The sequence below is a fragment of the Ambystoma mexicanum genome, chromosome 8, assembly GCF_040938575.1.
Source record: "Ambystoma mexicanum isolate Mex_15411 chromosome 8, UKY_AmexF1_1, whole genome shotgun sequence".
Taxonomy (NCBI): domain Eukaryota; kingdom Metazoa; phylum Chordata; class Amphibia; order Caudata; family Ambystomatidae; genus Ambystoma; species Ambystoma mexicanum.
In genome coordinates, this window is record NC_090929.1 from 730876496 (window position 1) to 730895675 (window position 19180).

The following is a 19180-nucleotide window of genomic DNA, read 5'->3' on the forward strand; positions in this document are numbered from 1 at the left end:
CTAGGCCCAGAGCCTACGGCCACACCACACTGAATGCGCCCGATCTCGTCTGATCTCGGAAGCTAAGCAGTGTCGGGCCTAGTTAGTACCTGGATGGGAGACCGCCTGGGAATACCAGGTGCTGTAGGCTATTTTGTGCTCCATGATTAGTAATTGCGCAACTTCTCAATTACTTTTCAAATTTGGTATGTTTCCAAAATAATTTTATCCCGTTTTATAGCGGAAATGTTGGACAACATTATGAGGGCTGGAGCTACCTATTTACATATAATTAGCATACAGGTAGTGTGTTCATGGGTAATAAATCGACTTTCACATGTAATGCAGTACAGAGAATATTGAGTCCTTCAAGAGGCATGAAAGAAAGCCGTTATTGTGTTGATTGTTCTCTCCACCTCCCTGCAACAGAAACAGGATGGATGGATTAAAGTTATCCTACCAGACATAGGTGTCCTGAATGGGCCCACCAGTCTTATATATCTCGCCTGATCAAGCGCTGATCGAGCGATGAGCGTGGTATCATGTTGCAAGTGGCTGCATGGCTTAGCTTACTAAATGCAAATGCATAAGAGTAATATTCTTAGCATTTCTAGAGCCTACGGCCACACCACACTGAATGCGCCCGATCTCGTCTGATCTCGGAAGCTAAGCAGTGTCGGGCCTAGTTAGTACCTGGATGGGAGACCGCCTGGGAATACCAGGTGCTGTAGGCTTTTTTGTGCTCCAAGTTCAGGAAGTGAGCCATTTCTCAATTGCCTTTCAAAACTGCAAGGTCTAGCCGACTAGATGCTTAAAAGTACAAAACTCACTAGGCCCAGAGCCTACGGCCACACCACACTGAATGCGCCCGATCTCGTCTGATCTCGGAAGCTAAGCAGTGTCGGGCCTAGTTAGTACCTGGATGGGGGACCGCCTGGGAATACCAGGTGCTGTAGGCTTTTTTGTGCTCCAAGTTCAGGAAGTGAGCCATTTCTCAATTGCCTTTCAAAACTGCAAGGTCTAGCCGACTAGATGCTTAAAAGTACAAAACTCACTAGGACCAGAGCCTACGGCCACACCACACTGAATGCGCCCGATCTCGTCTGATCTCAGAAGCTAAGCAGTGTCGGGCCTAGTTAGTACCTGGATGGGAGACTGCCTGGGAATACCAGGTGCTGTAGGCTTTTTTGTGCTCCAAGTTCAGGAAGTGAGCCATTTCTCAATTGCCTTTCAAAACTGCAAGGTCTAGCCGACTAGATGCTTAAAAGTACAAAACTCACTAGGCCCAGAGCCTACGGCCACACCACACTGAATGCGCCCGATCTCGTCTGATCTCGGAAGCTAAGCAGTGTCGGGCCTAGTTAGTACCTGGATGGGAGACCGCCTGGGAATACCAGGTGCTGTAGGCTATTTTGTGCTCCATGATTAGTAATTGCACAACTTCTCAATTACTTTTCAAATTTGGTATGTTTCCAAAATAATTTTATCCCGTTTTATAGCGGAAATGTTGGACAACATTATGAGGGCTGGAGCTACCTATTTACATATAATTAGCATACAGGTAGTGTGTTCATGGGTAATAAATCGACTTTCACATGTAATGCAGTACAGAGAATATTGAGTCCTTCAAGAGGCATGAAAGAAAGGCGTTATTGTGTTGATTGTTCTCTCCACCTCCCTGCAACAGAAACAGGATGGATGGATTAAAGTTATCCTACCAGACATAGGAGTCCTGAATGGGCCCACCAGTCTTATATATCTCGCCTGATCGAGCGCTGATCGACCGATGAGAGTGGTATCATGTTGCAAGTGGCTGCATGGCTTAGCTTACTAAATGCAAATGCATAAGAGTAATATTCTTAGCATTACTCGAGCCTACGGCCACACCACACTGAATGCGCCCGATCTCGTCTGATCTCGGAAGCTAAGCAGTGTCGGGCCTAGTTAGTACCTGGATGGGAGACCGCCTGGGAATACCAGGTGCTGTAGGCTTTTTTGTGCTCCAAGTTCAGGAAGTGAGCCATTTCTCAATTGCCTTTCAAAACTGCAAGGTCTAGCCGACTAGATGCTTAAAAGTACAAAACTCACTAGGCCCAGAGCCTACGGCCACACCACACTGAATGCGCCCGATCTCGTCTGATCTCGGAAGCTAAGCAGTGTCGGGCCTAGTTAGTACCTGGATGGGAGACCGCCTGGGAATACCAGGTGCTGTAGGCTTTTTTGTGCTCCAAGTTCAGGAAGTGAGCCATTTCTCAATTGCCTTTCAAAACTGCAAGGTCTAGCCGACTAGATGCTTAAAAGTACAAAACTCACTAGGCCCAGAGCCTACGGCCACACCACACTGAATGCGCCCGATCTCGTCTGATCTCGGAAACTAAGCAGTGTCGGGCCTAGTTAGTACCTGGATGGGAGACCGCCTGGGAATACCAGGTGCTGTAGGCTATTTTGTGCTCCATGATTAGTAATTGCGCAACTTCTCAATTACTTTTCAAATTTGGTATGTTTCCAAAATAATTTTATCCCGTTTTATAGCGGAAATGTTGGACAACATTATGAGGGCTGGAGCTACCTATTTACATATAATTAGCATACAGGTAGTGTGTTCATGGGTAATAAATCGACTTTCACATGTAATGCAGTACAGAGAATATTGAGTCCTTCAAGAGGCATGAAAGAAAGCCGTTATTGTGTTGATTGTTCTCTCCACCTCCCTGCAACAGAAACAGGATGGATGGATTAAAGTTATCCTACCAGACATAGGAGTCCTGAATGGGCCCACCAGTCTTATATATCTCGCCTGATCAAGCGCTGATCGAGCGATGAGCGTGGTATCATGTTGCAAGTGGCTGCATGGCTTAGCTTACTAAATGCAAATGCATAAGAGTAATATTCTTAGCATTTCTAGAGCCTACGGCCACACCACACTGAATGCGCCCGATCTCGTCTGATCTCGGAAGCTAAGCAGTGTCGGGCCTAGTTAGTACCTGGATGGGAGACCGCCTGGGAATACCAGGTGCTTTAGGCTTTTTTGTGCTCCAAGTTCAGGAAGTGAGCCATTTCTCAATTGCCTTTCAAAACTGCAAGGTCTAGCCGACTAGATGCTTAAAAGTACAAAACTCACTAGGCCCAGAGCCTACGGCCACACCACACTGAATGCGCCCGATCTCGTCTGATCTCGGAAGCTAAGCAGTGTCGGGCCTAGTTAGTACCTGGATGGGAGACCGCCTGGGAATACCAGGTGCTGTAGGCTTTTTTGTGCTCCAAGTTCAGGAAGTGAGCCATTTCTCAATTGCCTTTCAAAACTGCAAGGTCTAGCCGACTAGATGCTTAAAAGTACAAAACTCACTAGGACCAGAGCCTACGGCCACACCATACTGAATGCGCCCGATCTCGTCTGATCTCAGAAGCTAAGCAGTGTCGGGCCTAGTTAGTACCTGGATGGGAGACTGCCTGGGAATACCAGGTGCTGTAGGCTTTTTTGTGCTCCAAGTTCAGGAAGTGAGCCATTTCTCAATTGCCTTTCAAAACTGCAAGGTCTAGCCGACTAGATGCTTAAAAGTACAAAACTCACTAGGCCCAGAGCCTACGGCCACACCACACTGAATGCGCCCGATCTCGTCTGATCTCGGAAGCTAAGCAGTGTCGGGCCTAGTTAGTACCTGGATGGGAGACCGCCTGGGAATACCAGGTGCTGTAGGCTATTTTGTGCTCCATGATTAGTAATTGCACAACTTCTCAATTACTTTTCAAATTTGGTATGTTTCCAAAATAATTTTATCCCGTTTTATAGCGGAAATGTTGGACAACATTATGAGGGCTGGAGCTACCTATTTACATATAATTAGCATACAGGTAGTGTGTTCATGGGTAATAAATCGACTTTCACATGTAATGCAGTACAGAGAATATTGAGTCCTTCAAGAGGCATGAAAGAAAGGCATTATTGTGTTGATTGTTCTCTCCACCTCCCTGCAACAGAAACAGGATGGATGGATTAAAGTTATCCTACCAGACATAGGAGTCCTGAATGGGCCCACCAGTCTTATATATCTCGCCTGATCGAGCGCTGATCGACCGATGAGAGTGGTATCATGTTGCAAGTGGCTGCATGGCTTAGCTTACTAAATGCAAATGCATAAGAGTAATATTCTTAGCATTACTCGAGCCTACGGCCACACCACACTGAATGCGCCCGATCTCGTCTGATCTCGGAAGCTAAGCAGTGTCGGGCCTAGTTAGTACCTGGATGGGAGACCGCCTGGGAATACCAGGTGCTGTAGGCTTTTTTGTGCTCCAAGTTCAGGAAGTGAGCCATTTCTCAATTGCCTTTCAAAACTGCAAGGTCTAGCCGACTAGATGCTTAAAAGTACAAAACTCACTAGGCCCAGAGCCTACGGCCACACCACACTGAATGCGCCCGATCTCGTCTGATCTCGGAAGCTAAGCAGTGTCGGGCCTAGTTAGTACCTGGATGGGAGACGGCCTGGGAATACCAGGTGCTGTAGGCCTTTTTGTGCTCCAAGTTCAGGAAGTGAGCCATTTCTCAATTGCCTTTCAAAACTGCAAGGTCTAGCCGACTAGATGCTTAAAAGTACAAAACTCACTAGGACCAGAGCCTACGGCCACACCACACTGAATGCGCCCGATCTCGTCTGATCTCGGAAGCTAAGCAGTGTCGGGCCTAGTTAGTACCTGGATGGGAGACCGCCTGGGAATACCAGGTGCTGTAGGCTTTTTTGTGCTCCAAGTTCAGGAAGTGAGCCATTTCTCAATTGCCTTTCAAAACTGCAAGGTCTAGCCGACTAGATGCTTAAAAGTACAAAACTCACTAGGCCCAGAGCCTACGGCCACACCACACTGAATGCGCCCGATCTCGTCTGATCTCGGAAGCTAAGCAGTGTCGGGCCTAGTTAGTACCTGGATGGGAGACCGCCTGGGAATACCAGGTGCTGTAGGCTATTTTGTGCTCCATGATTAGTAATTGCACAACTTCTCAATTACTTTTCAAATTTGGTATGTTTCCAAAATAATTTTATCCCGTTTTATAGCGGAAATGTTGGACAACATTATGAGGGCTGGAGCTACCTATTTACATATAATTAGCATACAGGTAGTGTGTTCATGGGTAATAAATCGACTTTCACATGTAATGCAGTACAGAGAATATTGAGTCCTTCAAGAGGCATGAAAGAAAGCCGTTATTGTGTTGATTGTTCTCTCCACCTCCCTGCAACAGAAACAGGATGGATAGATTAAAGTTATCCTACCAGACATAGGAGTCCTGAATGGGCCCACCAGTCTTATATATCTCGCCTGATCGAGCGCTGATCGAGCGATGAGCGTGGTATCATGTTGCAAGTGGCTGCATGGCTTAGCTTACTAAATGCAAATGCATAAGAGTAATATTCTTAGCATTACTAGAGCCTACGGCCACACCAGACTGAATGCGCCCGATCTCGTCTGATCTCGGAAGCTAAGCAGTGTCGGGCCTAGTTAGTACCTGGATGGGAGACCGCCTGGGAATACCAGGTGCTGTAGGCTTTTTTTGTGCTCCAAGTTCAGGAAGTGAGCCATTTCTCAATTGCCTTTCAAAACTGCAAGGTCTAGCCGACTAGATGCTTAAAAGTACAAAACTCACTAGGCCCAGAGCCTACGGCCACACCACACTGAATGCGCCCGATCTCGTCTGATCTCGGAAGCTAAGCAGTGTCGGGCCTAGTTAGTACCTGGATGGGAGACCGCCTGGGAATACCAGGTGCTGTAGGCTATTTTGTGCTCCATGATTAGTAATTGCGCAACTTCTCAATTACTTTTCAAATTTGGTATGTTTCCAAAATAATTTTATCCCGTTTTATAGCGGAAATGTTGGACAACATTATGAGGGCTGGAGCTACCTATTTACATATAATTAGCATACAGGTAGTGTGTTCATGGGTAATAAATCGACTTTCACATGTAATGCAGTACAGAGAATATTGAGTCCTTCAAGAGGCATGAAAGAAAGCCGTTATTGTGTTGATTGTTCTCTCCACCTCCCTGCAACAGAAACAGGATGGATGGATTAAAGTTATCCTACCAGACATAGGAGTCCTGAATGGGCCCACCAGTCTTATATATCTCGCCTGATCAAGCGCTGATCGAGCGATGAGCGTGGTATCATGTTGCAAGTGGCTGCATGGCTTAGCTTACTAAATGCAAATGCATAAGAGTAATATTCTTAGCATTTCTAGAGCCTACGGCCACACCACACTGAATGCGCCCGATCTCGTCTGATCTCGGAAGCTAAGCAGTGTCGGGCCTAGTTAGTACCTGGATGGGAGACCGCCTGGGAATACCAGGTGCTGTAGGCTTTTTTGTGCTCCAAGTTCAGGAAGTGAGCCATTTCTCAATTGCCTTTCAAAACTGCAAGGTCTAGCCGACTAGATGCTTAAAAGTACAAAACTCACTAGGCCCAGAGCCTACGGCCACACCACACTGAATGCGCCCGATCTCGTCTGATCTCGGAAGCTAAGCAGTGTCGGGCCTAGTTAGTACCTGGATGGGGGACCGCCTGGGAATACCAGGTGCTGTAGGCTTTTTTGTGCTCCAAGTTCAGGAAGTGAGCCATTTCTCAATTGCCTTTCAAAACTGCAAGGTCTAGCCGACTAGATGCTTAAAAGTACAAAACTCACTAGGACCAGAGCCTACGGCCACACCACACTGAATGCGCCCGATCTCGTCTGATCTCAGAAGCTAAGCAGTGTCGGGCCTAGTTAGTACCTGGATGGGAGACTGCCTGGGAATACCAGGTGCTGTAGGCTTTTTTGTGCTCCAAGTTCAGGAAGTGAGCCATTTCTCAATTGCCTTTCAAAACTGCAAGGTCTAGCCGACTAGATGCTTAAAAGTACAAAACTCACTAGGCCCAGAGCCTACGGCCACACCACACTGAATGCGCCCGATCTCGTCTGATCTCGGAAGCTAAGCAGTGTCGGGCCTAGTTAGTACCTGGATGGGAGACCGCCTGGGAATACCAGGTGCTGTAGGCTATTTTGTGCTCCATGATTAGTAATTGCACAACTTCTCAATTACTTTTCAAATTTGGTATGTTTCCAAAATAATTTTATCCCGTTTTATAGCGGAAATGTTGGACAACATTATGAGGGCTGGAGCTACCTATTTACATATAATTAGCATACAGGTAGTGTGTTCATGGGTAATAAATCGACTTTCACATGTAATGCAGTACAGAGAATATTGAGTCCTTCAAGAGGCATGAAAGAAAGGCGTTATTGTGTTGATTGTTCTCTCCACCTCCCTGCAACAGAAACAGGATGGATGGATTAAAGTTATCCTACCAGACATAGGAGTCCTGAATGGGCCCACCAGTCTTATATATCTCGCCTGATCGAGCGCTGATCGACCGATGAGAGTGGTATCATGTTGCAAGTGGCTGCATGGCTTAGCTTACTAAATGCAAATGCATAAGAGTAATATTCTTAGCATTACTCGAGCCTACGGCCACACCACACTGAATGCGCCCGATCTCGTCTGATCTCGGAAGCTAAGCAGTGTCGGGCCTAGTTAGTACCTGGATGGGAGACCGCCTGGGAATACCAGGTGCTGTAGGCTTTTTTGTGCTCCAAGTTCAGGAAGTGAGCCATTTCTCAATTGCCTTTCAAAACTGCAAGGTCTAGCCGACTAGATGCTTAAAAGTACAAAACTCACTAGGCCCAGAGCCTACGGCCACACCACACTGAATGCGCCCGATCTCGTCTGATCTCGGAAGCTAAGCAGTGTCGGGCCTAGTTAGTACCTGGATGGGAGACCGCCTGGGAATACCAGGTGCTGTAGGCTTTTTTGTGCTCCAAGTTCAGGAAGTGAGCCATTTCTCAATTGCCTTTCAAAACTGCAAGGTCTAGCCGACTAGATGCTTAAAAGTACAAAACTCACTAGGACCAGAGCCTACGGCCACACCACACTGAATGCGCCCGATCTCGTCTGATCTCGGAAGCTAAGCAGTGTCGGGCCTAGTTAGTACCTGGATGGGAGACCGCCTGGGAATACCAGGTGCTGTAGGCTTTTTTTGTGCTCCAAGTTCAGGAAGTGAGCCATTTCTCAATTGCCTTTCAAAACTGCAAGGTCTAGCCGACTAGATGCTTAAAAGTACAAAACTCACTAGGCCCTGAGCCTACGGCCACACCACACTGAATGCGCCCGATCTCGTCTGATCTCGGAAGCTAAGCAGTTTCAGGCCTAGTTAGTACCTGGATGGGAGACCGCCTGGGAATACCAGGTGCTGTAGGCTATTTTGTGCTCCATGATTAGTAATTGCACAACTTCTCAATTACTTTTCAAATTTGGTATGTTTCCAAAATAATTTTATCCCGTTTTATAGCGGAAATGTTGGACAACATTATGAGGGCTGGAGCTACCTATTTACATATAATTAGCATACAGGTAGTGTGTTCATGGGTAATAAATCGACTTTCACATGTAATGCAGTACAGAGAATATTGAGTCCTTCAAGAGGCATGAAAGAAAGCCGTTATTGTGTTGATTGTTCTCTCCACCTCCCTGCAACAGAAACAGGATGGATGGATTAAAGTTATCCTACCAGACATAGGAGTCCTGAATGGGCCCACCAGTCTTATATATCTCGCCTGATCGAGCCTGATCGAGCGATGAGCGTGGTATCATGTTGCAAGTGGCTGCATGGCTTAGCTTACTAAATGCAAATGCATAAGAGTAATATTCTTAGCATTTCTAGAGCCTACGGCCACACCACACTGAATGCGCCCGATCTCGTCTGATCTCGGAAGCTAAGCAGTGTCGGGCCTAGTTAGTACCTGGATGGGAGACCGCCTGGGAATACCAGGTGCTGTAGGCTTTTTTGTGCTCCAAGTTCAGGAAGTGAGCCATTTCTCAATTGCCTTTCAAAACTGCAAGGTCTAGCCGACTAGATGCTTAAAAGTACAAAACTCACTAGGCCCAGAGCCTACGGCCACACCACACTGAATGCGCCCGATCTCGTCTGATCTCGGAAGCTAAGCAGTGTCGGGCCTAGTTAGTACCTGGATGGGAGACGGCCTGGGAATACCAGGTGCTGTAGGCCTTTTTGTGCTCCAAGTTCAGGAAGTGAGCCATTTCTCAATTGCCTTTCAAAACTGCAAGGTCTAGCCGACTAGATGCTTAAAAGTACAAAACTCACTAGGACCAGAGCCTACGGCCACACCACACTGAATGCGCCCGATCTCGTCTGATCTCGGAAGCTAAGCAGTGTCGGGCCTAGTTAGTACCTGGATGGGAGACCGCCTGGGAATACCAGGTGCTGTAGGCTTTTTTGTGCTCCAAGTTCAGGAAGTGAGCCATTTCTCAATTGCCTTTCAAAACTGCAAGGTCTAGCCGACTAGATGCTTAAAAGTACAAAACTCACTAGGCCCAGAGCCTACGGCCACACCACACTGAATGCGCCCGATCTCGTCTGATCTCGGAAGCTAAGCAGTGTCGGGCCTAGTTAGTACCTGGATGGGAGACCGCCTGGGAATACCAGGTGCTGTAGGCTATTTTGTGCTCCATGATTAGTAATTGCACAACTTCTCAATTACTTTTCAAATTTGGTATGTTTCCAAAATAATTTTATCCCGTTTTATAGCGGAAATGTTGGACAACATTATGAGGGCTGGAGCTACCTATTTACATATAATTAGCATACAGGTAGTGTGTTCATGGGTAATAAATCGACTTTCACATGTAATGCAGTACAGAGAATATTGAGTCCTTCAAGAGGCATGAAAGAAAGCCGTTATTGTGTTGATTGTTCTCTCCACCTCCCTGCAACAGAAACAGGATGGATGGATGGATTAAAGTTATCCTACCAGACATAGGAGTCCTGAATGGGCCCACCAGTCTTATATATCTCGCCTGATCGAGCGCTGATCGAGCGATGAGCGTGGTATCATGTTGCAAGTGGCTGCATGGCTTAGCTTACTAAATGCAAATGCATAAGAGTAATATTCTTAGCATTACTAGAGCCTACAGCCACACCAGACTGAATGCGCCCGATCTCGTCTGATCTCGGAAGCTAAGCAGTGTCGGGCCTAGTTAGTACCTGGATGGGAGACCGCCTGGGAATACCAGGTGCTGTAGGCTTTTTTGTGCTCCAAGTTCAGGAAGTGAGCCATTTCTCAATTGCCTTTCAAAACTGCAAGGTCTAGCCGACTAGATGCTTAAAAGTACAAAACTCACTAGGCCCAGAGCCTACGGCCACACCACACTGAATGCGCCCGATCTCGTCTGATCTCGGAAGCTAAGCAGTGTCGGGTCTAGTTAGTACCTGGATGGGAGACCGCCTGGGAATACCAGGTGCTGTAGGCTTTTTTGTGCTCCAAGTTCAGGAAGTGAGCCATTTCTCAATTGCCTTTCAAAACTGCAAGGTCTAGCCGACTAGATGCTTAAAAGTACAAAACTCACTAGGACCAGAGCCTACGGCCACACCACACTGAATGCGCCCGATCTCGTCTGATCTCGGAAGCTAAGTAGTGTCGGGCCTAGTTAGTACCTGGAAGGGAGACCGCCTGGGAATACCAGGTGCTGTAGGCTATTTTGTGCTCCATGATTAGTAATTGCACAACTTCTCAATTACTTTTCAAATTTGGTATGTTTCCAAAATAATTTTATCCCGTTTTATAGCGGAAATGTTGGACAACATTATGAGGGCTGGAGCTACCTATTTACATATAATTAGCATACAGGTAGTGTGTTCATGGGTAATAAATCGACTTTCACATGTAATGCAGTACAGAGAATATTGAGTCCTTCAAGAGGCATGAAAGAAAGCCGTTATTGTGTTGATTGTTCTCTCCATCTCCCTGCAACAGAAACAGGATGGATGGATTAAAGTTATCCTACCAGACATAGGAGTCCTGAATGGGCCCACCAGTCTTATATATCTCGCCTGATCGAGCCTGATCGAGCGATGAGCGTGGTATCATGTTGCAAGTGGCTGCATGGCTTAGCTTACTAAATGCAAATGCATAAGAGTAATATTCTTAGCATTTCTAGAGCCTACGGCCACACCACACTGAATGCGCCCGATCTCGTCTGATCTCGGAAGCTAAGCAGTGTCGGGCCTAGTTAGTACCTGGATGGGAGACTGCCTGGGAATACCAGGTGCTGTAGGCTTTTTTGTGCTCCAAGTTCAGGAAGTGAGCCATTTCTCAATTGCCTTTCAAAACTGCAAGGTCTAGCCGACTAGATGCTTAAAAGTACAAAACTCACTAGGCCCAGAGCCTACGGCCACACCACACTGAATGCGCCCGATCTCGTCTGATCTCGGAAGCGAAGCAGTGTCGGGCCTAGTTAGTACCTGGATGGGAGACCGCCTGGGAATACCAGGTGCTGTAGGCTATTTTGTGCTCCATGATTAGTAATTGCGCAACTTCTCAATTACTTTTCAAATTTGGTATGTTTCCAAAATAATTTTATCCCGTTTTATAGCGGAAATGTTGGACAACATTATGAGGGCTGGAGCTACCTATTTACATATAATTAGCATACAGGTAGTGTGTTCATGGGTAATAAATCGACTTTCACATGTAATGCAGTACAGAGACTATTGAGTCCTTCAAGAGGCATGAAAGAAAGCCGTTATTGTGTTGATTGTTCTCTCCACCTCCCTGCAACAGAAACAGGATGGATGGATTAAAGTTATCCTACCAGACATAGGAGTCCTGAATGGGCCCACCAGTCTTATATATCTCGCCTGATCAAGCGCTGATCGAGCGATGAGCGTGGTATCATGTTGCAAGTGGCTGCATGGCTTAGCTTACTAAATGCAAATGCATAAGAGTAATATTCTTAGCATTTCTAGAGCCTACGGCCACACCACACTGAATGCGCCCGATCTCGTCTGATCTCGGAAGCTAAGCAGTGTCGGGCCTAGTTAGTACCTGGATGGGAGACCGCCTGGGAATACCAGGTGCTGTAGGCTTTTTTGTGCTCCAAGTTCAGGAAGTGAGCCATTTCTCAATTGCCTTTCAAAACTGCAAGGTCTAGCCGACTAGATGCTTAAAAGTACAAAACTCACTAGGCCCAGAGCCTACGGCCACACCACACTGAATGCGCCCGATCTCGTCTGATCTCGGAAGCTAAGCAGTGTCGGGCCTAGTTAGTACCTGGATGGGAGACGGCCTGGGAATACCAGGTGCTGTAGGCCTTTTTGTGCTCCAAGTTCAGGAAGTGAGCCATTTCTCAATTGCCTTTCAAAACTGCAAGGTCTAGCCGACTAGATGCTTAAAAGTACAAAACTCACTAGGACCAGAGCCTACGGCCACACCACACTGAATGCGCCCGATCTCGTCTGATCTCGGAAGCTAAGCAGTGTCGGGCCTAGTTAGTACCTGGATGGGAGACCGCCTGGGAATACCAGGTGCTGTAGGCTTTTTTGTGCTCCAAGTTCAGGAAGTGAGCCATTTCTCAATTGCCTTTCAAAACTGCAAGGTCTAGCCGACTAGATGCTTAAAAGTACAAAACTCACTAGGCCCAGAGCCTACGGCCACACCACACTGAATGCGCCCGATCTCGTCTGATCTCGGAAGCTAAGCAGTGTCGGGCCTAGTTAGTACCTGGATGGGAGACCGCCTGGGAATACCAGGTGCTGTAGGCTATTTTGTGCTCCATGATTAGTAATTGCACAACTTCTCAATTACTTTTCAAATTTGGTATGTTTCCAAAATAATTTTATCCCGTTTTATAGCGGAAATGTTGGACAACATTATGAGGGCTGGAGCTACCTATTTACATATAATTAGCATACAGGTAGTGTGTTCATGGGTAATAAATCGACTTTCACATGTAATGCAGTACAGAGAATATTGAGTCCTTCAAGAGGCATGAAAGAAAGCCGTTATTGTGTTGATTGTTCTCTCCACCTCCCTGCAACAGAAACAGGATGGATGGATTAAAGTTATCCTACCAGACATAGGAGTCCTGAATGGGCCCACCAGTCTTATATATCTCGCCTGATCGAGCGCTGATCGAGCGATGAGCGTGGTATCATGTTGCAAGTGGCTGCATGGCTTAGCTTACTAAATGCAAATGCATAAGAGTAATATTCTTAGCATTACTAGAGCCTACGGCCACACCAGACTGAATGCGCCCGATCTCGTCTGATCTCGGAAGCTAAGCAGTGTCGGGCCTAGTTAGTACCTGGATGGGAGACCGCCTGGGAATACCAGGTGCTGTAGGCTTTTTTGTGCTCCAAGTTCAGGAAGTGAGCCATTTCTCAATTGCCTTTCAAAACTGCAAGGTCTAGCCGACTAGATGCTTAAAAGTACAAAACTCACTAGGCCCAGAGCCTACGGCCACACCACACTGAATGTGCCCGATCTCGTCTGATCTCGGAAGCTAAGCAGTGTCGGGCCTAGTTAGTACCTGGATGGGAGACCGCCTGGGAATACCAGGTGCTGTAGGCTATTTTGTGCTCCATGATTAGTAATTGCGCAACTTCTCAATTACTTTTCAAATTTGGTATGTTTCCAAAATAATTTTATCCCGTTTTATAGCGGAAATGTTGGACAACATTATGAGGGCTGGAGCTACCTATTTACATATAATTAGCATACAGGTAGTGTGTTCATGGGTAATAAATCGACTTTCACATGTAATGCAGTACAGAGAATATTGAGTCCTTCAAGAGGCATGAAAGAAAGCCGTTATTGTGTTGATTGTTCTCTCCACCTCCCTGCAACAGAAACAGGATGGATGGATTAAAGTTATCCTACCAGACATAGGAGTCCTGAATGGGCCCACCAGTCTTATATATCTCGCCTGATCAAGCGCTGATCGAGCGATGAGCGTGGTATCATGTTGCAAGTGGCTGCATGGCTTAGCTTACTAAATGCAAATGCATAAGAGTAATATTCTTAGCATTTCTAGAGACTACGGCCACACCACACTGAATGCGCCCGATCTCGTCTGATCTCGGAAGCTAAGCAGTGTCGGGCCTAGTTAGTACCTGGATGGGAGACCGCCTGGGAATACCAGGTGCTGTAGGCTTTTTTGTGCTCCAAGTTCAGGAAGTGAGCCATTTCTCAATTGCCTTTCAAAACTGCAAGGTCTAGCCGACTAGATGCTTAAAAGTACAAAACTCACTAGGCCCAGAGCCTACGGCCACACCACACTGAATGCGCCCGATCTCGTCTGATCTCGGAAGCTAAGCAGTGTCGGGCCTAGTTAGTACCTGGATGGGAGACCGCCTGGGAATACCAGGTGCTGTAGGCTTTTTTGTGCTCCAAGTTCAGGAAGTGAGCCATTTCTCAATTGCCTTTCAAAACTGCAAGGTCTAGCCGACTAGATGCTTAAAAGTACAAAACTCACTAAGACCAGAGCCTACGGCCACACCACACTGAATGCGCCCGATCTCGTCTGATCTCGGAAGCTAAGCAGTGTCGGGCCTAGTTAGTACCTGGATGGGAGACCGCCTGGGAATACCAGGTGCTGTAGGCTATTTTGTGCTCCATGATTAGTAATTGCACAACTTCTCAATTACTTTTCAAATTTGGTATGTTTCCAAAATAATTTTATCCCGTTTTATAGCGGAAATGTTGGACAACATTATGAGGGCTGGAGCTACCTATTTACATATAATTAGCATACAGGTAGTGTGTTCATGGGTAATAAATCGACTTTCACATGTAATGCAGTACAGAGAATATTGAGTCCTTCAAGAGGCATGAAAGAAAGGCGTTATTGTGTTGATTGTTCTCTCCACCTCCCTGCAACAGAAACAGGATGGATGGATTAAAGTTATCCTACCAGACATAGGAGTCCTGAATGGGCCCACCAGTCTTATATATCTCGCCTGATCGAGCGCTGATCGACCGATGAGAGTGGTATCATGTTGCAAGTGGCTGCATGGCTTAGCTTACTAAATGCAAATGCATAAGAGTAATATTCTTAGCATTACTCGAGCCTACGGCCACACCACACTGAATGCGCCCGATCTCGTCTGATCTCGGAAGCTAAGCAGTGTCGGGCCTAGTTAGTACCTGGATGGGAGACCGCCTGGGAATACCAGGTGCTGTAGGCTTTTTTGTGCTCCAAGTTCAGGAAGTGAGCCATTTCTCAATTGCCTTTCAAAACTGCAAGGTCTAGCCGACTAGATGCTTAAAAGTACAAAACTCACTAGGCCCAGAGCCTACGGCCACACCACACTGAATGCGCCCGATCTCGTCTGATCTCGGAAGCTAAGCAGTGTCGGGCCTAGTTAGTACCTGGATGGGAGACCGCCTGGGAATACCAGGTGCTGTAGGCTTTTTTGTGCTCCAAGTTCAGGAAGTGAGCCATTTCTCAATTGCCTTTCAAAACTGCAAGGTCTAGCCGACTAGATGCTTAAAAGTACAAAACTCACTAGGACCAGAGCCTACGGCCACACCACACTGAATGCGCCCGATCTCGTCTGATCTCGGAAGCTAAGCAGTGTCGGGCCTAGTTAGTACCTGGATGGGAGACCGCCTGGGAATACCAGGTGCTGTAGGCTTTTTTGTGCTCCAAGTTCAGGAAGTGAGCCATTTCTCAATTGCCTTTCAAAACTGCAAGGTCTAGCCGACTAGATGCTTAAAAGTACAAAACTCACTAGGCCCTGAGCCTACGGCCACACCACACTGAATGCGCCCGATCTCGTCTGATCTCGGAAGCTAAGCAGTTTCAGGCCTAGTTAGTACCTGGATGGGAGACCGCCTGGGAATACCAGGTGCTGTAGGCTATTTTGTGCTCCATGATTAGTAATTGCACAACTTCTCAATTACTTTTCAAATTTGGTATGTTTCCAAAATAATTTTATCCCGTTTTATAGCGGAAATGTTGGACAACATTATGAGGGCTGGAGCTACCTATTTACATATAATTAGCATACAGGTAGTGTGTTCATGGGTAATAAATCGACTTTCACATGTAATGCAGTACAGAGAATATTGAGTCCTTCAAGAGGCATGAAAGAAAGCCGTTATTGTGTTGATTGTTCTCTCCACCTCCCTGCAACAGAAACAGGATGGATGGATTAAAGTTATCCTACCAGACATAGGAGTCCTGAATGGGCCCACCAGTCTTATATATCTCGCCTGATCGAGCCTGATCGAGCGATGAGCGTGGTATCATGTTGCAAGTGGCTGCATGGCTTAGCTTACTAAATGCAAATGCATAAGAGTAATATTCTTAGCATTTCTAGAGCCTACGGCCACACCACACTGAATGCGCCCGATCTCATCTGATCTCGGAAGCTAAGCAGTGTCGGGCCTAGTTAGTACCTGGATGGGAGACCGCCTGGGAATACCAGGTGCTGTAGGCTTTTTTGTGCTCCAAGTTCAGGAAGTGAGCCATTTCTCAATTGCCTTTCAAAACTGCAAGGTCTAGCCGACTAGATGCTTAAAAGTACAAAACTCACTAGGCCCAGAGCCTACGGCCACACCACACTGAATGCGCCCGATCTCGTCTGATCTCGGAAGCTAAGCAGTGTCGGGCCTAGTTAGTACCTGGATGGGAGACGGCCTGGGAATACCAGGTGCTGTAGGCCTTTTTGTGCTCCAAGTTCAGGAAGTGAGCCATTTCTCAATTGCCTTTCAAAACTGCAAGGTCTAGCCGACTAGATGCTTAAAAGTACAAAACTCACTAGGACCAGAGCCTACGGCCACACCACACTGAATGCGCCCGATCTCGTCTGATCTCGGAAGCTAAGCAGTGTCGGGCCTAGTTAGTACCTGGATGGGAGACCGCCTGGGAATACCAGGTGCTGTAGGCTTTTTTGTGCTCCAAGTTCAGGAAGTGAGCCATTTCTCAATTGCCTTTCAAAACTGCAAGGTCTAGCCGACTAGATGCTTAAAAGTACAAAACTCACTAGGCCCAGAGCCTACGGCCACACCACACTGAATGCGCCCGATCTCGTCTGATCTCGGAAGCTAAGCAGTGTCGGGCCTAGTTAGTACCTGGATGGGAGACCGCCTGGGAATACCAGGTGCTGTAGGCTATTTTGTGCTCCATGATTAGTAATTGCACAACTTCTCAATTACTTTTCAAATTTGGTATGTTTCCAAAATAATTTTATCCCGTTTTATAGCGGAAATGTTGGACAACATTATGAGGGCTGGAGCTACCTATTTACATATAATTAGCATACAGGTAGTGTGTTCATGGGTAATAAATCGACTTTCACATGTAATGCAGTACAGAGAATATTGAGTCCTTCAAGAGGCATGAAAGAAAGCCGTTATTGTGTTGATTGTTCTCTCCACCTCCCTGCAACAGAAACAGGATGGATGGATTAAAGTTATCCTACCAGACATAGGAGTCCTGAATGGGCCCACCAGTCTTATATATCTCGCCTGATCGAGCGCTGATCGAGCGATGAGCGTGGTATCATGTTGCAAGTGGCTGCATGGCTTAGCTTACTAAATGCAAATGCATAAGAGTAATATTCTTAGCATTACTAGAGCCTACAGCCACACCAGACTGAATGCGCCCGATCTCGTCTGATCTCGGAAGCTAAGCAGTGTCGGGCCTAGTTAGTACCTGGATGGGAGACCGCCTGGGAATACCAGGTGCTGTAGGCTTTTTTGTGCTCCAAGTTCAGGAAGTGAGCCATTTCTCAATTGCCTTTCAAAACTGCAAGGTCTAGCCGACTAGATGCTTAAAAGTACAAAACTCACTAGGCCCAGAGCCTACGGCCACACCACACTGAATGCGCCCGATCTCGTCTGATCTCGGAAGCTAAGCAGTGTCGGGCCTAGTTAGTACCTGGATGGGAGACCGCCTGGGAATACCAGGTGCTGTAGGCTTTTTTGTGCTCCAAGTTCAGGAAGTGAGCCATTTCTCAATTGCCTTTCAAAACTGCAAGGTCTAGCCGACTAGATGCTTAAAAGTACAAAACTCACTAGGACCAGAGCCTACGGCCACACCACACTGAATGCGCCCGATCTCGTCTGATCTCGGAAGCTAAGTAGTGTCGGGCCTAGTTAGTACCTGGAAGGGAGACCGCCTGGGAATACCAGGTGCTGTAGGCTATTTTGTGCTCCATGATTAGTAATTGCACAACTTCTCAATTACTTTTCAAATTTGGTATGTTTCCAAAATAATTTTATCCCGTTTTATAGCGGAAATGTTGGACAACATTATGAGGGCTGGAGCTACCTATTTACATATAATTAGCATACAGGTAGTGTGTTCATGGGTAATAAATCGACTTTCACATGTAATGCAGTACAGAGAATATTGAGTCCTTCAAGAGGCATGAAAGAAAGCCGTTATTGTGTTGATTGTTCTCTCCATCTCCCTGCAACAGAAACAGGATGGATGGATTAAAGTTATCCTACCAGACATAGGAGTCCTGAATGGGCCCACCAGTCTTATATATCTCGCCTGATCGAGCCTGATCGAGCGATGAGCGTGGTATCATGTTGCAAGTGGCTGCATGGCTTAGCTTACTAAATGCAAATGCATAAGAGTAATATTCTTAGCATTTCTAGAGCCTACGGCCACACCACACTGAATGCGCCCGATCTCGTCTGATCTCGGAAGCTAAGCAGTGTCGGGCCTAGTTAGTACCTGGATGGGAGACTGCCTGGGAATACCAGGTGCTGTAGGCTTTTTTGTGCTCCAAGTTCAGGAAGTGAGCCATTTCTCAATTGCCTTTCAAAACTGCAAGGTCTAGCCGACTAGATGCTTAAAAGTACAAAACTCACTAGGCCCAGAGCCTACGGCCACACCACACTGAATGCGCCCGATCTCGTCTGATCTCGGAAGCGAAGCAGTGTCGGGCCTAGTTAGTACCTGGATGGGAGACCGCCTGGGAATACCAGGTGCTGTAGGCTATTTTGTGCTCCATGATTAGTAATTGCGCAACTTCTCAATTACTTTTCAAATTTGGTATGTTTCCAAAATAATTTTATCCCGTTTTATAGCGGAAATGTTGGACAACATTATGAGGGCTGGAGCTACCTATTTACATATAATTAGCATACAGGTAGTGTGTTCATGGGTAATAAATCGACTTTCACATGTAATGCAGTACAGAGAATATTGAGTCCTTCAAGAGGCATGAAAGAAAGCCGTTATTGTGTTGATTGTTCTCTCCACCTCCCTGCAACAGAAACAGGATGGATGGATTAAAGTTATCCTACCAGACATAGGAGTCCTGAATGGGCCCACCAGTCTTATATATCTCGCCTGATCA

The 19180-nt window shown here is 46.7% G+C and overlaps 57 non-coding genes across 57 annotated transcripts; all 57 read left to right on the plus strand.

Annotated features, from left to right (window-relative positions):
* The first annotated feature begins 11 nt into the window (after nt 1–11).
* On the plus strand, nt 12–130 carry LOC138475144 (5S ribosomal RNA). The gene has a single exon (XR_011269315.1). It is a non-coding gene; the product is annotated as a 5S ribosomal RNA (ribosomal RNA).
* Nucleotides 131–594: 464 nt separating this feature from the next.
* On the plus strand, nt 595–713 carry LOC138475145 (5S ribosomal RNA). Its single transcript, XR_011269316.1, has one exon. It is a non-coding gene; the product is annotated as a 5S ribosomal RNA (ribosomal RNA).
* Nucleotides 714–819: 106 nt separating this feature from the next.
* Nucleotides 820–938, plus strand: LOC138477673 (5S ribosomal RNA). Its single transcript, XR_011271610.1, has one exon. It is a non-coding gene; the product is annotated as a 5S ribosomal RNA (ribosomal RNA).
* A 106-nt stretch (nt 939–1044) lies between these two features.
* Nucleotides 1045–1163, plus strand: LOC138480011 (5S ribosomal RNA). Its single transcript, XR_011273733.1, has one exon. It is a non-coding gene; the product is annotated as a 5S ribosomal RNA (ribosomal RNA).
* Nucleotides 1164–1269: 106 nt separating this feature from the next.
* LOC138475146 (5S ribosomal RNA) lies at nt 1270–1388 on the plus strand. Its single transcript, XR_011269317.1, has one exon. It is a non-coding gene; the product is annotated as a 5S ribosomal RNA (ribosomal RNA).
* Nucleotides 1389–1852: 464 nt separating this feature from the next.
* LOC138475147 (5S ribosomal RNA) lies at nt 1853–1971 on the plus strand. Its single transcript, XR_011269318.1, has one exon. It is a non-coding gene; the product is annotated as a 5S ribosomal RNA (ribosomal RNA).
* Nucleotides 1972–2077: 106 nt separating this feature from the next.
* On the plus strand, nt 2078–2196 carry LOC138475148 (5S ribosomal RNA). The gene has a single exon (XR_011269319.1). It is a non-coding gene; the product is annotated as a 5S ribosomal RNA (ribosomal RNA).
* Nucleotides 2197–2302: 106 nt separating this feature from the next.
* LOC138479047 (5S ribosomal RNA) lies at nt 2303–2421 on the plus strand. Its single transcript, XR_011272857.1, has one exon. It is a non-coding gene; the product is annotated as a 5S ribosomal RNA (ribosomal RNA).
* Nucleotides 2422–2885: 464 nt separating this feature from the next.
* LOC138479504 (5S ribosomal RNA) lies at nt 2886–3004 on the plus strand. Its single transcript, XR_011273273.1, has one exon. It is a non-coding gene; the product is annotated as a 5S ribosomal RNA (ribosomal RNA).
* A 106-nt stretch (nt 3005–3110) lies between these two features.
* LOC138475149 (5S ribosomal RNA) lies at nt 3111–3229 on the plus strand. Its single transcript, XR_011269320.1, has one exon. It is a non-coding gene; the product is annotated as a 5S ribosomal RNA (ribosomal RNA).
* A 106-nt stretch (nt 3230–3335) lies between these two features.
* Nucleotides 3336–3454, plus strand: LOC138480295 (5S ribosomal RNA). The gene has a single exon (XR_011273983.1). It is a non-coding gene; the product is annotated as a 5S ribosomal RNA (ribosomal RNA).
* A 106-nt stretch (nt 3455–3560) lies between these two features.
* LOC138475150 (5S ribosomal RNA) lies at nt 3561–3679 on the plus strand. Its single transcript, XR_011269321.1, has one exon. It is a non-coding gene; the product is annotated as a 5S ribosomal RNA (ribosomal RNA).
* Nucleotides 3680–4143: 464 nt separating this feature from the next.
* LOC138475151 (5S ribosomal RNA) lies at nt 4144–4262 on the plus strand. Its single transcript, XR_011269322.1, has one exon. It is a non-coding gene; the product is annotated as a 5S ribosomal RNA (ribosomal RNA).
* A 106-nt stretch (nt 4263–4368) lies between these two features.
* LOC138479384 (5S ribosomal RNA) lies at nt 4369–4487 on the plus strand. The gene has a single exon (XR_011273164.1). It is a non-coding gene; the product is annotated as a 5S ribosomal RNA (ribosomal RNA).
* Nucleotides 4488–4593: 106 nt separating this feature from the next.
* Nucleotides 4594–4712, plus strand: LOC138475152 (5S ribosomal RNA). Its single transcript, XR_011269323.1, has one exon. It is a non-coding gene; the product is annotated as a 5S ribosomal RNA (ribosomal RNA).
* Nucleotides 4713–4818: 106 nt separating this feature from the next.
* On the plus strand, nt 4819–4937 carry LOC138475155 (5S ribosomal RNA). The gene has a single exon (XR_011269325.1). It is a non-coding gene; the product is annotated as a 5S ribosomal RNA (ribosomal RNA).
* A 464-nt stretch (nt 4938–5401) lies between these two features.
* Nucleotides 5402–5520, plus strand: LOC138479144 (5S ribosomal RNA). Its single transcript, XR_011272946.1, has one exon. It is a non-coding gene; the product is annotated as a 5S ribosomal RNA (ribosomal RNA).
* A 107-nt stretch (nt 5521–5627) lies between these two features.
* Nucleotides 5628–5746, plus strand: LOC138475156 (5S ribosomal RNA). The gene has a single exon (XR_011269326.1). It is a non-coding gene; the product is annotated as a 5S ribosomal RNA (ribosomal RNA).
* A 464-nt stretch (nt 5747–6210) lies between these two features.
* Nucleotides 6211–6329, plus strand: LOC138475157 (5S ribosomal RNA). Its single transcript, XR_011269327.1, has one exon. It is a non-coding gene; the product is annotated as a 5S ribosomal RNA (ribosomal RNA).
* A 106-nt stretch (nt 6330–6435) lies between these two features.
* Nucleotides 6436–6554, plus strand: LOC138477674 (5S ribosomal RNA). Its single transcript, XR_011271611.1, has one exon. It is a non-coding gene; the product is annotated as a 5S ribosomal RNA (ribosomal RNA).
* A 106-nt stretch (nt 6555–6660) lies between these two features.
* LOC138480012 (5S ribosomal RNA) lies at nt 6661–6779 on the plus strand. Its single transcript, XR_011273734.1, has one exon. It is a non-coding gene; the product is annotated as a 5S ribosomal RNA (ribosomal RNA).
* A 106-nt stretch (nt 6780–6885) lies between these two features.
* LOC138475158 (5S ribosomal RNA) lies at nt 6886–7004 on the plus strand. The gene has a single exon (XR_011269328.1). It is a non-coding gene; the product is annotated as a 5S ribosomal RNA (ribosomal RNA).
* Nucleotides 7005–7468: 464 nt separating this feature from the next.
* LOC138475159 (5S ribosomal RNA) lies at nt 7469–7587 on the plus strand. Its single transcript, XR_011269329.1, has one exon. It is a non-coding gene; the product is annotated as a 5S ribosomal RNA (ribosomal RNA).
* A 106-nt stretch (nt 7588–7693) lies between these two features.
* LOC138475160 (5S ribosomal RNA) lies at nt 7694–7812 on the plus strand. The gene has a single exon (XR_011269330.1). It is a non-coding gene; the product is annotated as a 5S ribosomal RNA (ribosomal RNA).
* Nucleotides 7813–7918: 106 nt separating this feature from the next.
* On the plus strand, nt 7919–8037 carry LOC138475161 (5S ribosomal RNA). The gene has a single exon (XR_011269331.1). It is a non-coding gene; the product is annotated as a 5S ribosomal RNA (ribosomal RNA).
* Nucleotides 8038–8144: 107 nt separating this feature from the next.
* On the plus strand, nt 8145–8263 carry LOC138480204 (5S ribosomal RNA). The gene has a single exon (XR_011273908.1). It is a non-coding gene; the product is annotated as a 5S ribosomal RNA (ribosomal RNA).
* A 463-nt stretch (nt 8264–8726) lies between these two features.
* LOC138475162 (5S ribosomal RNA) lies at nt 8727–8845 on the plus strand. The gene has a single exon (XR_011269332.1). It is a non-coding gene; the product is annotated as a 5S ribosomal RNA (ribosomal RNA).
* A 106-nt stretch (nt 8846–8951) lies between these two features.
* LOC138479385 (5S ribosomal RNA) lies at nt 8952–9070 on the plus strand. Its single transcript, XR_011273165.1, has one exon. It is a non-coding gene; the product is annotated as a 5S ribosomal RNA (ribosomal RNA).
* A 106-nt stretch (nt 9071–9176) lies between these two features.
* On the plus strand, nt 9177–9295 carry LOC138475163 (5S ribosomal RNA). The gene has a single exon (XR_011269333.1). It is a non-coding gene; the product is annotated as a 5S ribosomal RNA (ribosomal RNA).
* Nucleotides 9296–9401: 106 nt separating this feature from the next.
* On the plus strand, nt 9402–9520 carry LOC138475164 (5S ribosomal RNA). Its single transcript, XR_011269334.1, has one exon. It is a non-coding gene; the product is annotated as a 5S ribosomal RNA (ribosomal RNA).
* A 468-nt stretch (nt 9521–9988) lies between these two features.
* On the plus strand, nt 9989–10107 carry LOC138479285 (5S ribosomal RNA). Its single transcript, XR_011273074.1, has one exon. It is a non-coding gene; the product is annotated as a 5S ribosomal RNA (ribosomal RNA).
* A 106-nt stretch (nt 10108–10213) lies between these two features.
* LOC138478624 (5S ribosomal RNA) lies at nt 10214–10332 on the plus strand. Its single transcript, XR_011272474.1, has one exon. It is a non-coding gene; the product is annotated as a 5S ribosomal RNA (ribosomal RNA).
* Nucleotides 10333–10438: 106 nt separating this feature from the next.
* On the plus strand, nt 10439–10557 carry LOC138479614 (5S ribosomal RNA). Its single transcript, XR_011273373.1, has one exon. It is a non-coding gene; the product is annotated as a 5S ribosomal RNA (ribosomal RNA).
* A 463-nt stretch (nt 10558–11020) lies between these two features.
* LOC138478304 (5S ribosomal RNA) lies at nt 11021–11139 on the plus strand. The gene has a single exon (XR_011272184.1). It is a non-coding gene; the product is annotated as a 5S ribosomal RNA (ribosomal RNA).
* A 106-nt stretch (nt 11140–11245) lies between these two features.
* LOC138477896 (5S ribosomal RNA) lies at nt 11246–11364 on the plus strand. Its single transcript, XR_011271813.1, has one exon. It is a non-coding gene; the product is annotated as a 5S ribosomal RNA (ribosomal RNA).
* A 464-nt stretch (nt 11365–11828) lies between these two features.
* LOC138475167 (5S ribosomal RNA) lies at nt 11829–11947 on the plus strand. The gene has a single exon (XR_011269336.1). It is a non-coding gene; the product is annotated as a 5S ribosomal RNA (ribosomal RNA).
* A 106-nt stretch (nt 11948–12053) lies between these two features.
* On the plus strand, nt 12054–12172 carry LOC138479386 (5S ribosomal RNA). The gene has a single exon (XR_011273166.1). It is a non-coding gene; the product is annotated as a 5S ribosomal RNA (ribosomal RNA).
* Nucleotides 12173–12278: 106 nt separating this feature from the next.
* On the plus strand, nt 12279–12397 carry LOC138475168 (5S ribosomal RNA). The gene has a single exon (XR_011269337.1). It is a non-coding gene; the product is annotated as a 5S ribosomal RNA (ribosomal RNA).
* A 106-nt stretch (nt 12398–12503) lies between these two features.
* On the plus strand, nt 12504–12622 carry LOC138475169 (5S ribosomal RNA). Its single transcript, XR_011269338.1, has one exon. It is a non-coding gene; the product is annotated as a 5S ribosomal RNA (ribosomal RNA).
* Nucleotides 12623–13086: 464 nt separating this feature from the next.
* On the plus strand, nt 13087–13205 carry LOC138479147 (5S ribosomal RNA). Its single transcript, XR_011272948.1, has one exon. It is a non-coding gene; the product is annotated as a 5S ribosomal RNA (ribosomal RNA).
* Nucleotides 13206–13311: 106 nt separating this feature from the next.
* On the plus strand, nt 13312–13430 carry LOC138477914 (5S ribosomal RNA). Its single transcript, XR_011271829.1, has one exon. It is a non-coding gene; the product is annotated as a 5S ribosomal RNA (ribosomal RNA).
* Nucleotides 13431–13894: 464 nt separating this feature from the next.
* Nucleotides 13895–14013, plus strand: LOC138478224 (5S ribosomal RNA). The gene has a single exon (XR_011272111.1). It is a non-coding gene; the product is annotated as a 5S ribosomal RNA (ribosomal RNA).
* Nucleotides 14014–14119: 106 nt separating this feature from the next.
* LOC138475170 (5S ribosomal RNA) lies at nt 14120–14238 on the plus strand. Its single transcript, XR_011269339.1, has one exon. It is a non-coding gene; the product is annotated as a 5S ribosomal RNA (ribosomal RNA).
* A 106-nt stretch (nt 14239–14344) lies between these two features.
* On the plus strand, nt 14345–14463 carry LOC138475171 (5S ribosomal RNA). Its single transcript, XR_011269340.1, has one exon. It is a non-coding gene; the product is annotated as a 5S ribosomal RNA (ribosomal RNA).
* A 464-nt stretch (nt 14464–14927) lies between these two features.
* LOC138475172 (5S ribosomal RNA) lies at nt 14928–15046 on the plus strand. The gene has a single exon (XR_011269341.1). It is a non-coding gene; the product is annotated as a 5S ribosomal RNA (ribosomal RNA).
* A 106-nt stretch (nt 15047–15152) lies between these two features.
* Nucleotides 15153–15271, plus strand: LOC138475173 (5S ribosomal RNA). Its single transcript, XR_011269342.1, has one exon. It is a non-coding gene; the product is annotated as a 5S ribosomal RNA (ribosomal RNA).
* Nucleotides 15272–15377: 106 nt separating this feature from the next.
* LOC138475174 (5S ribosomal RNA) lies at nt 15378–15496 on the plus strand. The gene has a single exon (XR_011269343.1). It is a non-coding gene; the product is annotated as a 5S ribosomal RNA (ribosomal RNA).
* A 106-nt stretch (nt 15497–15602) lies between these two features.
* Nucleotides 15603–15721, plus strand: LOC138480205 (5S ribosomal RNA). The gene has a single exon (XR_011273909.1). It is a non-coding gene; the product is annotated as a 5S ribosomal RNA (ribosomal RNA).
* Nucleotides 15722–16184: 463 nt separating this feature from the next.
* Nucleotides 16185–16303, plus strand: LOC138475104 (5S ribosomal RNA). The gene has a single exon (XR_011269279.1). It is a non-coding gene; the product is annotated as a 5S ribosomal RNA (ribosomal RNA).
* A 106-nt stretch (nt 16304–16409) lies between these two features.
* On the plus strand, nt 16410–16528 carry LOC138479388 (5S ribosomal RNA). Its single transcript, XR_011273167.1, has one exon. It is a non-coding gene; the product is annotated as a 5S ribosomal RNA (ribosomal RNA).
* A 106-nt stretch (nt 16529–16634) lies between these two features.
* LOC138475175 (5S ribosomal RNA) lies at nt 16635–16753 on the plus strand. The gene has a single exon (XR_011269344.1). It is a non-coding gene; the product is annotated as a 5S ribosomal RNA (ribosomal RNA).
* Nucleotides 16754–16859: 106 nt separating this feature from the next.
* Nucleotides 16860–16978, plus strand: LOC138475177 (5S ribosomal RNA). Its single transcript, XR_011269345.1, has one exon. It is a non-coding gene; the product is annotated as a 5S ribosomal RNA (ribosomal RNA).
* A 464-nt stretch (nt 16979–17442) lies between these two features.
* On the plus strand, nt 17443–17561 carry LOC138479286 (5S ribosomal RNA). Its single transcript, XR_011273075.1, has one exon. It is a non-coding gene; the product is annotated as a 5S ribosomal RNA (ribosomal RNA).
* A 106-nt stretch (nt 17562–17667) lies between these two features.
* On the plus strand, nt 17668–17786 carry LOC138475179 (5S ribosomal RNA). The gene has a single exon (XR_011269347.1). It is a non-coding gene; the product is annotated as a 5S ribosomal RNA (ribosomal RNA).
* A 106-nt stretch (nt 17787–17892) lies between these two features.
* On the plus strand, nt 17893–18011 carry LOC138479615 (5S ribosomal RNA). The gene has a single exon (XR_011273374.1). It is a non-coding gene; the product is annotated as a 5S ribosomal RNA (ribosomal RNA).
* Nucleotides 18012–18474: 463 nt separating this feature from the next.
* On the plus strand, nt 18475–18593 carry LOC138478305 (5S ribosomal RNA). The gene has a single exon (XR_011272185.1). It is a non-coding gene; the product is annotated as a 5S ribosomal RNA (ribosomal RNA).
* Nucleotides 18594–18699: 106 nt separating this feature from the next.
* Nucleotides 18700–18818, plus strand: LOC138477898 (5S ribosomal RNA). The gene has a single exon (XR_011271815.1). It is a non-coding gene; the product is annotated as a 5S ribosomal RNA (ribosomal RNA).
* The last annotated feature ends 362 nt before the right edge of the window (nt 18819–19180 follow it).